The sequence below is a fragment of the Neolamprologus brichardi genome, chromosome 5 (assembly GCF_056152115.1).
Source record: "Neolamprologus brichardi isolate AB-2024 chromosome 5, ASM5615211v1, whole genome shotgun sequence".
NCBI lineage: Eukaryota > Metazoa > Chordata > Actinopteri > Cichliformes > Cichlidae > Neolamprologus > Neolamprologus brichardi.
Window position 1 is genome coordinate 17,814,923 of NC_142108.1, and position 15,995 is coordinate 17,830,917.

Genomic DNA, 15,995 nt, shown 5'->3' on the forward strand with positions numbered 1-15,995 from the left:
TGCTTTAGCAAAAAGAAAGTTTTAAGCCTAATCTTGAAAGTAGAGATATTGTCTGTCTCCCGAATCCAAACTGGAAGCTGGTTCCACAGAAGAGGGGCCTGAAAACTGAACGCTCTCCCTCCCATTCTACTTTTAAATACTCTAGGAACAACAAGTAAGCCTGCAGTGTGAGAGCAAAGTGCTCTAGTAGGGTGATATGGCACTATAAGGTCATTAAGATAAGATGGGGCCTGATTATTTAAGACCTTGTATGTGAGGAGCAGGATTTTGAATTCAATTCTGGATTTAACAGGAAGCCAATGAAGGGAAGCCAATACACGAGAAATCGGCTCTCTCTTTCTAGTCCCTGTCAGTACTCTTGCTGCAGCATTTTGGATTAACTGAAAGCTTTCCCAGGTGTTTTTAGGACGTCCTGATAATAATGAATTACAGTAGTCCAGCCTGGAAGTAATAAATGCATGAACTAGTTTTTCAGCGTCACTCTGAGACAGGATATTTCTAACTTTAAAGATGTTGCGCAAATGGAAAAAACAATCCTACATATGTGCGTTGAAGGACATATCCTGGTCAAAAATCACTCCAAGGTTCCTCTCAGTGTTACTGGAGGACAAGGTAATGCCATCCAGAGTAAGAATCTGGTTAGAGACCATATTTCTAAGATTTTCAGGGCCGAGTACAATAACCTCAGTTTTATCTGAATTAAGAAGCAGAAAGTTAGCGCCCATTCAGGTCTTTATGTTTTTAAGACATTCCTGCAGTTTAACTAATTGGTGTGTGTTATCTGGCTTCATGGACAGATAGAGTTGGGTATCATCTGCATAGCAGTGAAAATGTATACTATGTCTTCTGATAATACAGCCTCAGGGAAGCATGTATAATGTAAACAGAATTGGTCCTAGCACTGAACCCTGTCGAACTCCATAATTGACCTTAGTGTATGAAGAAGACTCTCCATTTACATGAACAAATTGGAGTCTATTAGATAGATATGATAGAAACCACTGCAGCACAGTACCTGTAATACCTACAGAATGTTCTAATTGCTCTAACTGGATTGTAAATACTCAGCTATTAACCTAACATGAATGTCTGCAGGAAATCTGAGCACCAACGAGCATGCAAACATCTGACAGAATCCCCACAGCCAAACCTAAAATGTTTTTGCTAACCACTGTAATAATTTGCTGCCCAACAAATACAAATATTATAAAAACTGTAACATTTTCTCTGGGCACTCCAGCTTACTCCCACTGACTGAAGAAAACTGGTGATTCTAAATTGGGTGGGATAGTGGTGGGATCCCCCCACAACCCGAATTACAAACACGGTAGAAATTGCATGGATGGTGCCTCAACATAGAGTAAAATGCTCAAAGAAGTATGTATGCATGCATTTTTTTGCTAATGCATGCATTAGCATTGAGCAAGAAAAGAAGAATATTTTATCTTTAGTTTTACTACAGTGGTTATGACTGTATCAAATTTATACACATATAAATAAAAGTCATGTTTGCTCATGGTAAGTAAGCAGTAGTGTAGCAGATGTGTTAGTTGTCCTGATGGCACAGATATGAGATAAGCAACGCTGACAGCTCCAGTCTAGCAGAGGTAGTAGCAGTTCAGAAGTCACCTTCAGGGCTTCAGCAAAACACAGTGAAAATGGTAATCTGTTTTTCCTCCCTGCCAGCTTGGCCAAGGCTCCCAGTAGTATGCATGCTCTCCAATGAAATTACTATCAGAAGGATTTTTTTTTTCATGAGAAAGATGCTGAAAAGTTGTTGCCAACAGCAGTTTACTTTGCAATGGGAAACACCATAGCTGTGAACATTTACAATTTGTTTCACTTGTAAGTTGGGTATCGTTTAGGTTTTATCCGATACCGACGCTAAACCGGTACTTTTAAAACAGTGCTGGTGCTTAAACGGTGCTCGAACCGGTGCTTAAAGAATGGAGAACAAAAACTTTGTCCAAAAACCTCTTATGTTTTTATTTTTAGCAGTCTCTTTTTTTCTGCAAAATGATAACCAAGTTAGCCTTTTCTGTTGATACAACATACCTCCTTTGGTTGGAACCGGTGCTTAAACAATGGAAAACACAAACTTTGTCCTAAAACCTGTCATGTTTAGCTGTTTTTTTTGTAAAAAGATAACAATGTTAGCCTTTTCTGCAGCTATAGGGCATTTATGGTATCACTCTATCAAACAAGAAGTATTCGGGTTCTTGGGGGATGTTGCTAACTCCGATAACAGGCACTACACCGGCAGTAGATGTGCTCGGTGCTTGGTCTTGCAGCAAGCTATCAAATACGGTGCATTTCTCGGCTTTTAAAAAAATGCTATGCGTCGCCAGGTGTTTCGTCAGATTCGAGGTGTTACCCCCTTTGCACAGTATCACCTTAAAGCACTTGTTGCAGGCTGTTGAGTTTGCATCTTTTGCTGTGAAGTGCAGCCAGACTTTTGACTAGTGATGTGTCGGTCGCGAACGAAATGGCTCTTAGAGCCGGATCATTGACGTGAACGACGTGAGCCAACTCCTTATCACGAGCCGTGGGTTGTTTTTTTTCTTTTCTTTCTCTCACCCTCTCTCACGCACTTTTTTCCCGCTTTACTCCGCATGCGAGCCTTGTGCTTTGCGCTGGGCAGAGGGGGGAGGGGCGGTAGTTACACTGGCAGTAGCACAGGAACAGAGCCTGAGGGAGAGAGAGAAAGAGAGCCAGGGACAACAATCATCCACAACAGTTCAGTTCACAACATTCAGTTGTGGATGATAAAGGATTCAGAAAGTTTATTCACGCAGCGCAGGCCCATATGACAGAGAATATGCATCTTCTTTTTGTTTTCATATTTTAATTTATATTTAATTGTGTTGTGGTTTGCAATGTTTTGTGTTGTTTCACTTTAAATTTGTTTAAAAGGAAAAAGCTGAAAATTTAAATAGTTAAAAGTTGAAATGTGAATAGCTGGTTTTTGTATTATATGATTTATTTATTACATTTTATGTGGCGTGAATAAATAAAAGTATATTTACGGTGGCCCCTAGAGACAAAGCACGTACAAACTCCAAAACACGTACAAACCCTGAAGCTCGTACAAACTCCAAAACATGTAAAAACACGTAAAAACTCCAAAACACGTACAAAACACAACTGAAGTGCTCCAGAATGCTAGGCGCAGTGTTGAGCTTTTGTTACCTAGTGGCTACACAAGCCAGCAAGTACCAGTGACCTGATTTTGTGTGTGGTAGTAACAGGTAAATGAACTTTTTTTTTTATTATTATTTGAATATATATGAGTGCTTGTGCATAAATACACAAACCATACACATATGCTTTCAATTGTGTAATTTAAGTGATCTAGATAGCTCTGTTTTGGAAGTTCAGTTAACTCTAGGAATGTGTTTTGGAGTTTGTACGTGCTTTGTCTCTAGGGGCCACCACATATATAAATAAAACCACTTTTTTTTACATTAGTAATTCCTTTTGTGCATAATTTTGTATTATTGTTAATAATAAATTAATTAAAGCAACAAAACAACCTGAAGAGCCAGTTCGGAGCCGAAAGAGCCGGCTCTTTTTAGTGAGCCAAAACAAAAGAGCCGGTTCTCTAAAAAGAGCCGGAAATCCCATCACTACTTTTGACCACTTAGTCTTGGGCGTTTTTAATCTGTAGCTCTGCTCTAAAAGAACGTATGTACCTGGGCCCGCCTACTATCCTTGGAAAGGTAAAATGATTGGCTAGAGTCCAAAGTGTATGACATCTCAGGAAATAAAAGAACCAAAATAAAGCACCGAAATGTGCGCTGGTTTTCGCTCTGGTTACTAACGTTTATGTCAGAACCGGTGCACCGCTACCCATTCCTACTTGTAAGGTTATAAATACATATTAGGACATAATTTTAAAAAATTGCCCTTGTCATGTCTTAAAATGTGGTAAACACAACCTCGGATTAACACCATGTTATTATTTATTTAACATAAACAAAGCCAAAATGCCGAAGTACTGAATGAAAAACTAAATACACCTGACAATTTAAAACCTAGTACCACCTTTAGCAACAATAACTTGAGGTACTCTTTTTCTGGATATTTTTATCTTGTTTACTCTTGGTGAGGTCTGATTGCATTTATTTATGCAATGCTCTTTTATGATCCCACAACAACATTGCTTTCCACCCTTTCTTAGGGTTAAAAGATTTGTTTTTTATGCCGTATAAATCAAATTGAATTGAACTGAATTGGAGGATATGACATATAACAGCTGTGTTTTACATTAAATTAACAGCCTTTATTATTTGATATTCAAAAGATAGTTTTGGCCTCATTTACAACATTAGGCAATCTGAGAAAAAGGAGAAAAAATAAATTCAAACTAGTTTAAATCTGCCAATTTCATAAAAGCTCAGAAAGTGCAAGGTTTTAAGTACTCTCTTTTATTACATCACTATATTCAAGATTACAGAAAAATGAAATATATATGCAGGTGACATTTGAAAAATTGGACATATTGCTGCTCATCAGAGAAAAACAAGGGCTATAGACCCTCCTACTAGCTGTTCCTCAAAATTAGTGGGATCTTTCAACAAATAGTTAAGCAAGTAGATGATAATCAGAACATAACCTGCTCTGTAACATTAAGTTACCATCAAACCTTAAAAGCGCAACCACTTTAGTAAAACTGAAAGTGCTAGGTTAACTTTGAACTTACCTCACTAAGCTTTTAATTCTGCTTATAGGCCTCGAGTCACATTTTTTAATCAGTGGTTTGTTATGATTTTGTAAACAACAGGAAATGATGGTTATCCCACTGATGGGGACAGTGACAGATCAGAAAATGCATCAATGCAATTTCAGTATTCTGTTGTTTATTTGGGGTGATATAAACATAATGATATGTTTAATATTTTCGTCTATTAGACATAACCTGAGGTTTTAAAGGCTATCTAGTGTACACTGCCAAACATCTCCTTCCTGTATTACCCTGAACCACTGCTGAATCAGGATATTAGTGAGTCTTCTGTTCACCTTAACAAACAGTGTGCTGATAGCATATCAACTCCCAGCAGAGAGGGACAGACAGGCAGCAAGAGAGCAAATGCCCTTATCGCTGCCTGCCATATGATAGGATTAGCTGGAGTGTTGGTTAACAAAGCATTAATGAACAGTTTTAATTGCCTGCATGAATTCCCTGCCAAGCACCCTGAACTACACACAAACGCACACATCATACAGATAACAACACAGGGTTGTGACGTGTTTTGTCCCATCTGAAATTGTGTCCAAGTGATAGAAAATTTGCATTCATGACTCAAGTACAGTCACAATATTACTGCTGTCGTTCCAATCTGTTTGTATACAATGTGCCACAGAGCATGGGTTTGAAGGCATTCATTTAATTTAACCTCCATTCACTCCTTCACACAATGCAGACTTAATTGAAATCAATATTGAAATCAATGTTTTTGATAAGCTCCTGGTGCCATATTACAGTCCAGCTTCTCTGCAGTCACAGGACTTCCAGCTGTCGCATGAAACCCCTCTGATTACAGCAGGGCAGTGAACATCTTCTATTTATTTTGCTATGATAATGCTGTTTTTTTACCAACCTTTGCCATTTCATCTGCCTACTATTTTGGATATGAGGCATATAATCAGCAATGTCTGCAGTGACACATTTCTGCAATTTTATTTTTTGTATGTAGTGCTGCTTTAGTGATTTTATTATATTTTATTCTTAGGTAGTATACGTATTTGGGTATCCAAATTCCCCCCTTTCCTCCTTCATCAGTAACACTGTGATAGCTGTTCCCATTAGTTAAATACCTTTCTCATTACAGACATTTTCACATGTCAAACAGTTTAGGAGGCTCAAACACAAACATCCCAAAATGGTCAGCAGCTTCTGCACTTCACCAGTCATGCTAATAATTAACTGCTGGTCTAACTGCACAGCCCAAACAGACACAGCATGCCTCTGATACGGCACTGACAGAGGAAGGCTAAAAGTATGCCACACTGCAATCAACACAAGATTTCAGCATAATCGTGGGAGAAGAATACTGAACTTGAGGTAAAAATTTCAGATTGTCGGATGACTAAATACAGTCTGGCATCATGAAATGGCTTATCAGTAGCACCATAGTTAAATTTTGCATGTTTTCTCAATTCCTTGGCAGAAGGTTCTTGGTTCGAACCTGTTGGCTGGCTAGGCAGGGAAGGCCTCTTTGTTTGCATGTTCTCTTGCTTTATGGTTGCCTTTGTGAGTTCTCTCTGGGTACTCCAACTTCCTCCTACAGTCCAAAGACAGGCATGTTAAGCTGATGACTTTTAACTGGCTGAAAGTATGAATAACCAAACAATATTGTTCCAGATAGATAGCTAGATGGACCGATCGATAATTTAGTGATCCCACAAGGGATAGACAATGATGGAAAGAAATGGATGGATACACAGATGCGTGTAGTCACTTCTGGCAGCTAACCATCAGAAATACATTTCCTATCAGTACTCACATAGTTATTTTAATTGTATTAAATGACAAAATCACAGGAAATGTCTCGAGGAAAAGTTTTGAGAAAAGATTCAGATTTGTGTTAAATTATACTCATTCACGTTCAAAAATTATGGTTTGAAGATGCACAAAGTAGATTTTCACTGGATGGAAAGGATTAAAATGAGTTCATCAGAGGGACAGCTCAGATTGAGTGATTTAGAGACCGAGTTGGAGAGGCAAGGCTTTAATGGACATGTGCAGAAGAGAGATAGTAGATATATTGAGCAAAGGATGTTGGGGATGGAGCTGCCAGGCAGGAAGAAAAGAGGAAGACCACAGAGGAGGTTCATGGATGTAGTGAAGGAGGACATGCAGAGGGGTTGGTGTGACTGCAGAGAACGCTAGGGATAGAGTGAGATGGAGGCAGATGATCTACTGTGGCAACCCGTAAAAGGAACACCCAAAGTTCAAAAACAATGCTTATCCATATGTATTTAATTGTGACAAGCGGGAAGTGAGAGACCAGTTTTACTATGAGCCTAACATTTTATTTGATAAGAATTCAGTACCAGCAGGTAGGGGTTTAAACAGAAGAATTTCTCTGTGTTGGAACAAAACAAGAAAAGAGATGGTAAATTTCCTTTCTGCTGGCACAAACAAGTGAAGCGCCCCAGTAGAGAGTATCATTGCCTCAGCAGATCCTCAACCAGAGAACCCAACCCATCTCTTCTAGCCTCTTAGGCCTTCTGCCATGCCACATTTATCACCAAATGTACTAGCACTGATAGCTCGACACTGAAACTCAGTGGCAGCCTCCTTTCTTTGTGGCATTTTCTTTAATATAGTGGCGTAAACAAAGAGATACAAGATGAAAGAAATACATGTTCTTTATGTGAGACAGTATGACATACAGATAAATAAAGGTAAAAGGACAAGCAATTCATAATTTACATATTCTCTCATTTGAATATTCATTTTCATTTATTTTTATTGCTAAGTGATTATTCTTAAAGACATCATGTGCTAAAACCTTATGATTAGGTCTTCACTGAGTCAGAAAGCATCACCTTATTACTGAAGAGGGTTTAATTAGTGTCCCATTTACTGTCAAGAACCATTTCCTTGTCAACGCAGTGCTCTCTAACTTAGACAAATTGTTAATGTGTTTGTGTCGCTCAAGGAACATCATGTGCTTGACACACTTTTCAGACTATTACCCATACAGCTTACATAAAAGTTCAGCTACAGTTAAGATAGCAACCTTTTAAAAAGAGGTTTAAAAAAGAGAGAAATTAAGATTTTAATAAGGCAGAAGAATGAAAAGTAAATGTTTGGAAAATGGGCACCGGATGTCACCATGGGAACAGTGTGAAACGTTGTTTTTGTGAAAGGTTATTGCAACACCTCAGTTTACTTTAGGAGGCACAAATGCAGGATTCTGCATCTCTGTAAAAAAAAAAAATTCAAGGAATAAAAATGAATTAAACAATGTTTCAAGACAACAGCAACATCTGAACTTGTTAACAGTTCACCATGTATTCATATTTGTGGCAATAAAAAGGTGGAAGACAGTATCAGTAACAACATTAATCTAAATTAGTAAGAAATCTTTGGCCAGGAAAAATCCAAATTTAAGATAATTCAATTCACAATTTTAATAGAAATTAATAACTTGTACGAATGTATGACATTCAACATTTTCATTGAAAACCCAAATGTTAACCTCCCGATAATGTCAGATGAAAAGAAATCACTCTTTTGGGCACCCCAAATCCTCTCAATCCAACAAGACGGGCAAGACATAAGAACTGCCATTTTTGATATTTGAGCTATTTTTCTGGCATGGCTGTGTTGTACCTGTAAATCACATTAAATGCTGAGACTATCCCAGAGTGAGTGTTTTTATAACAGAAACAAAACCACCTAATTCAATGGCTTGGTCTTAAAATTTCTGAAATGTCTCTGTTACAAGGATTCTTGTTTTTCTTACCCCCTTTTTTCCTCCCTCTCCCTCACCTCACCAGACTTACCTCGTTTCCCTTTCTCACCTTTGATTGGCTTTGGAGTTTGCCCTTAATTGCGCTCACCTGTCACACATAATATAAGGACTGCACTCACTTACAGCTCACTCTTTTCACTCCCACATAGAGTGGCAGCTCAGATGAGTTTGATTTGGTCTCCTGAGTTTAAGCGTCATTCTTAAGTTAATTAGTAACTTAAAATCCAAACTTTATTTTCTTTTCAGAGTTAGCAGACCATGTTGAGTTACCACTGATTACAATTCAATAAACTGAGATACTGCAACAGATTGATGGCTGTTTTATTCGCATCCTGACCGGGTGAGGTTTTGGTGATAACAACATTCACCTTCCTTTGAACCTCCTCATTAACATCACTATATTACAGAATAAATCCTTTTACTGAGATGGAAATATACTATATATGATACTATCCTTCACCAAATATCCTCAAAGCTAGTGAGTACCTAGCAAGCATGCATCATATGCAACATCTGCGGCCACTCTTCCTCCCATTCCTTAATGCTGCTTATGCAGAGAGGAAGGAATCTGATGTCATGCCTGCCTGCCCTTGGCTGTCAAGTCTATATACACACACACACACACACACACACACACACACACACACACACACACACACACACACACACACACACAAAAGCATGCATACATACACAGACAAACGTTATTTACAGTATAATTACTTCCATGGCAGTTCAGATGCAAGCCCATCACTGAGTATTATCAAACAACTGAGGCATGTAACAGTCTATAATACACAGAGGAAAATCTATGACTTCTATTACTGAGCCACACATGTGACCAGTGATATCGCCAGTGTAATCAAGAGGAAAAACAGTGTTCATTGATCTGTTATTTGTTTTTTTTTCCTCTATTAAATGAATCTATTCAAGTTTCATAAAAAATCCTGAGGTCATGATAACAGTTAGCAGCTAGAATATCCCATCAAACATATTCATTATCATTCAAATTTAAGGTTACCGCACAGAAATATGAATGACAGGAAATGACAGAAACTGTTTATTTGTTTGGCCTTTAAAGGGCCACAAATGCAAATCTGTGTAGAACACAAAATGATCACATTTAGATCACAAAGCCATCTCAAAAACCTGCTGTTCGCTCTCTTGCTCTCTCACCATAACCTGAGCCAGCCAAGCAGAACATGCACTTGTCTTGCTTCATGCATCAATTTTAACATTGCCGAGGGGCGTATTGAGAGAGATTAGATGTAATTAGGAGGATGTTTAAGAGACAGTTGCATATTAGCATGAGTTTCACGTGGTGCTGAATGCCAAGCAAGCATCTCCTGCAGACATTTTATGTTTACAGACAGATGTTCTATAAAGCCCAACTGCCCCATAAGGAAAGGAGCTCTGATTGTACTTCTCATACAGTCAGGAGGGGCAGGATAAAACTATCAAGGCATGCACATTCAACACTAGCCAATAAGAAAACACTTTTATACTCTATCCTGAGTTTTAGAAGATATATTTTGAAAGAAACATAAAGCAGTTATTGTGTGGATTATGTTCACTGTACTTTTAAAGCTAGGGCAGGAATATATTATTGTGCCATTGGGTCATTGTACTCATTTTTATTGTATTCAATTCTCAACATTTCATTATTTCCAGAAAACTTACTTACATTTCCTTATATACACATGTAATTTTACTCGTATGACTTGTTGCACAATATATTTTTAAGCAATAAATTGGGGGGAAAACACCACCAAGATATAGTAAATATAATGCAAATTAATTGATTTTTAATTGTTGATTTTTTTATTGTCAGAAAGTTCAATGAACAGTCCATTTTTTTTTTCTTTTAAAAAAGGACTTTTCTGGCAATTATTTAATTGCCCAGGTTAACCAAGTGCTCTGAGTGCAACACATAGCAAAAGAAAAACAATACTGTGATCTAAAAATTATCATTTTCTTTGTAAAATTCACCAGAACTGCTTTTACCTTGAAATAAAATATCTTTGGCTGTACATTGCTAGATTGGTGATGCATTTCTTTACACCGCTGCATCATGAATTGTCATTAAAAAGGCTAATTTCCCAAGTAAATCAAGCATTCCTGCTTTGTTGCACCATTCAAATCTTTATCAAAACAAACAATTTTCAGTGCGTCAGTTGCCAGCTCTGATGTTTTTTTCATCTCATATGTGCATCAAGTGGTTCAGACCAAAAAGCAAACAACAACAAAAAACCCACTATTAGTAAAACCATTTCTTTCCCAATCAACCAATACAACACAATCATTCTCAAAGAGATTATGATTGGAAAAATGATCATGTTCCCTCTAACATGTTAGCAAAGATTGTGACCAATGGAAAAGCATCAGTTTTGTTGTTCATCATTCTCTGTGTCTGAAATTAGTGAAAGATTTACTGTTTATGCAAGGCCAGTGGTGACATTTTGTTTTCTAAGAATTACTTTAAAAGTCTCACCTGAGTGAAACTCAGACTGAAACTTGTGAAGAGAGAAGAAAACAGGACTGACTCACACAGGCACACACACATACACAAAAGTAAATAGGACATGCTTCGAAGAAAAATGGCAGAGACAGATTACAGATTAAGCGTGCCACATCCAGCTCTCTAACTCCTCTTTCTGTCTCTTTTCACATGGTAAATACTTTTCTTTTCTTTGCCTGGAGAAAGTAGTGGGAAACAGTGAGTCAGACTGGAGTGCTCAGAGCTGGACTGGACTGTTAATGCTGCTCAATGAATTAAGAGTCGGTTCTGCTGGTTTACCATTTGAATGACTGGGAGGCTTGGGAAGGTGGTGAGCTCAGGACACAAAGAGATACTTCACAGCCAAAATGCAGTTGGGTTCACATCTACATGTCTAAATATTTGCTTCCAGCAACACAGCATATATTGCATAAGTAGAAAGACATTATACTGTTCAATAACACACAAAGTATTTTTGTTGTTGTTGTCCTTACATGTCTAATATCAATTTGATTGCTTGAACATCTCAATAACTTTTTTTATGTGTGAACCTTTTGGGATAAGCTTCGCTTACAAATGTTATAAATTAGCACCAATTTAAAAATCACAACTTTTAACATATTGACAATTTTAAAAGCACATCAAAGGACAACCTCAAAACTGAGCGCCTATCAGAATCCAACTGAAAGTCTAGCTAGTTGAGGAGATATAACAATTTACCATGTTTTTGGTAGTAACTACTAAATGGCTACTATCAAAAGCATTTTCTATTTTTCTGTTGTTCATTGTGCAAGATCATTATAGTTGTGGTTTACATAAATTGCCTGAACTACATTTGTAGTTCAAGCAAAACCATGTCGAGGATACAAGGATAAGTGCCCTGAAATCAGTCCACAACCGGCATTCATTCCTGGTTATATACTGCTGTATTCTTTGGACATCCTGAAGCTGATAAGTACGGAGCCACCTTCCCATGACAACTAGTGTAATCATGACGTTTGCAATACCATTGAGGTTCTCACTTTAAACCTTCAGAGACAAGGACAGTTTCTGTGAAATGGCATTGTTTTTTTGCAACTATATAAGATCCAAACCCTGACACTCCTTAAAGTTGAGTTCAGCTGCTTATTTTATTAAAGGGGTCCCTGTTCTCATAACTAACATAAAATATGTGACTGCTATTTGTTCTGTGCAGTGTTTGGCTGGGGGTAAGATGGTTGTGTGATGGAATAGAGAAAGTTTTTAAGCCTGTGAGAGCTTTGTTTCCCCAAAGGTGCTTTCAAGAACCCTGACATCGGTGAGGTGAGCCCATCAAGCTAGTCCTGATTACAGCGAGAACTTCACTTTTTTTTCACTTTGTTTTTACAGCATGTTACATCAGTTTCACAGATACCTATGAGGGTGCTATTTATACAGTCCAAATATCATATGATATGGCTTATTAAAATGTTTTGTCTAAATTGCCAACATGGTGTGAGCGAGCTTTGTGAGTTCAGGTTGTAATAATGTTAAAGACATGCACCTCTATCATAAAAAGTGGCACTCTACCACTACCACAGTGATAGAAGCTGAAGATATGTGCACTGAAATGAGAGTCTACATGACAGTGATGCCATTTAACTTAAAACTTAAAAGTCCACTGCAGCAGCACTCACTGATAGGCAGCAACCTCTGGTCAGGTCAAGAGACAGGAGTGATGCACCAAAATAAGCCAAATCCTTGGACGCTCCATAGAAATTCCATCTGCTCCCAGCATCTCTGTGCCAAACACCTCAAGACAACCCGAGGTGTGGTGTCCGTGCCCATATGGATGACAGCTGTTTTGGCAGCACCAGGGAAAACTACACAAGATTAGGCAGGTGGTTTTAATGGTGTGCTGTTTAAAGAATCGTTAAAAAACACAAAAACAAATCACAAAAGCCAAAATTAAGCTGTTAAGGATCAGCATGACCTGAATAGCATGGAACTGTTTGTATCTGCTAATGGCCTAATTAATCACATAGGCCACTGCATGTGTCACATAGTAGAACAACAAATTCTTTTCATTTCCACATCGCACAAAATTCCTCCCCACCCCCCTCCCACCGACCTCACTTCCTTTTCCATAGCAGGAATATCTCCAGGCAGTCTTGCAAGACAATGACACACAATTACCCAGAGCAAAAAAGCACTGTGGCACTGACAAATGTAGTTTTTACTGTGCAGGCAACACTATGTTCTCACATCAGCACTAACTACCTCCTATTTATCTCAGCCAAGGAAAGAGAGAAAAAAAATTGAAGGGAAAAGGGAGGCAGGGAAAGAGAAAGTCAGAGTGATCGAGACAGACAGAAAGAGGAGGAACTAAGCCGTGGGCTACGAGACACAGCGAGACGTTCCATGACAACCGAGCAGAAGGATTCAGAAACATTTCCTATTAGAAACGTCACATGCCAAATAAGCAATTGCTCAGCAAGAAGGTGCAGCTGCATAATGACCTATGGCTTATTTCTCATGCAGACATGAGTGACACTGGCTATTTTGTACAGCTCTATTGAATTGAAACTGATGTAATTCAGAAACACTGAAAGGCATTTTTATAGTTAGACCCTTCAGTTAAAACTGAAAAGTGTCACTACACCAAAATCTTTAGCCTATGGGCATTAAATCTTCTCTTTCTGTAATTCACCATTAATGTTACTATATATATATATGTATGTGTATGTATATATATATATATATATATATATATATATATATATGTGTGTGTGTATATGTGTATGTATATGTGTATATGTGTGTGTATATATATATGTGTGTGTGTATATATATATATATATATATATATATGTGTATATGTGTGTATGTATATGTATGTATATACACACGTGTGTGTGTGTGTGTGTGTGTATATATATATATATATATATATATATATATATATATATATATATATATATATATATGTGTGTGTGTGTTATTTAAATACTTTTTTTTCATCTTACATACTTGTATTGTTCAAAAGATGATATCTAAAAAAGTTGTTCCTACAATTAGTATTGTTATGATAATAGATCTTGACTTAACCTCAAGTTTTGCTAGTTTTGCAAAATGCCATTTATTACATTTGTCCAAATAAAATAAAGAACGTCTTTCTTTTGTCTCCAAATATGGTGACATTAATCTAAATGTCATGCTGTAAGGCGTGACATGATTTTCTAGAGACACCAGTTCCACAGGGCAGCCATGACTGAGATTCCTGTCTCTGCGGTCTTTCATTTGTGAAGGTTATCCAGAGAACCTAAACCATTCACAAACCCCGGCCTGTGTTTGTAGTTTGTTCATTGCCCAGCAATCGTATATGTTGTCTTCCTTTCATTTCTAAATCCCAGCATAATTATCAGCTAATACTACTTAGTTAAATGGTTTGAATAGCAAGGTGCATAACAAATTTACTCTCGACCTCCTTGCGGCTATATTTCAATTTTTGTTTAGTTGCTACTTTCTAAAAGAATTCTTCAACACAGAGGTCACAAAGGTGTCACAGTGTCTTTCAGAACTCAGTGAGCTGAGGCATAGTGCAAGAACAGCTGAATCAATGGGTATTTGAAGAGAGAGCTCTAATTGTATTCAGTCTTTAGCATTTAGAGCATTTCATAGTGCAGTGGGCACCAGGGGGCTTGAAGAATTAATCCATGGCCCCCTTTTCTTAAAGTTACTGAATGCCCTGAGTGGTACTAGCACAAAAAAGCACAAGACCCAGCAGCAATAGGAACTGATGATCCATGATGCCTTTGTATTGTGCTGGTCATAAAGACTTCTCAGTGTTTCCTTCATGCTTCCTATGTCTATTTTCCGTACCCGTATCTTTTGCTTTATTTCTGTACATTTGTTTGTCTTTGTGTTTTTGTGGTGAACATTCAACTGAGAACAGCAGATTGTTTTTAATGTGGATGTACATGTGGTATCTCAGTGCCCAATTAGCCACTGGGTTAGCTAAACTACAACAAGGGCAGCAACCTTTTACAAGTTGAAAGGCTTCCAGACACAGAAAGACAAAGTCTTGCATAGGACAGTGCACTTTCAGTTATTGTCTTAGTCATGAAATACACTGGGACAAAAATCCTTTCACTGTTCATGCCCACTGTAGGATTAAGATCATAAATTTGATAAGCGTTCTTTGTGGGGTGTTAGGCTTTGTGGTGTGTATACTAGTCAAGAAGAATGCACTTCTTTTCTAATCCTTGGAACACGATTTGAGTTTAGACGAATTGTTAGCTTTCCTTTATATCAAAGAGTTTCTAAAGGCTACAAAGCTCCGAGATCCTCAAATGACCTAAATGTGGGAATGAGAAGGAATGTCATAGTAGCTGCTAACAAAAAACATACATTTACACACACACACACACACACACACACACACACACACACACACACACATATATATATATATATATATATATATATATATATATATATATATATATATATATATATATATATATATATACACACGGTTCGGTTCGATACTTTGGTGTCACGGTTCGATAATTTTTCGATACAAAAAATGTTCATGCCTTTTTATCAATTTGTCATTTATGAAATTTTCACGGCACATTCTGCACCACATCTCTGTGCGTTCATCATTTGTTTAAAGCCAGCTCACCTCCTGCAACCACTTTTCCGAGAATACGCGCTTCTTTTGTGGTTCGGACTCCTTCTGACATTTCTTTGAAGGTGGAGGAACATCACAGTAATTGCTTAAAGGAGCTTGCTTCTTCGACATCTTTAAGAGTTCTAAACAAATGTCTGTCCTCCTCCAGAAAATCTTATGTATACAAACACGCGTTGCAACTTCTTATCTTGTGCGCGTTTTTTATTTTGACAGCGAATGCGCACCTGCGGACCACTTATGTGCAGCCCTGGTTATTTAGCTCGTCATATTGCAGCCACAGAAATTCTTTTGTCCATGAAACCATAAAGCTGCACTTTCTTTTTGCCTTATAGTCTGATTTTTCCGTTTTGTGGTAAGC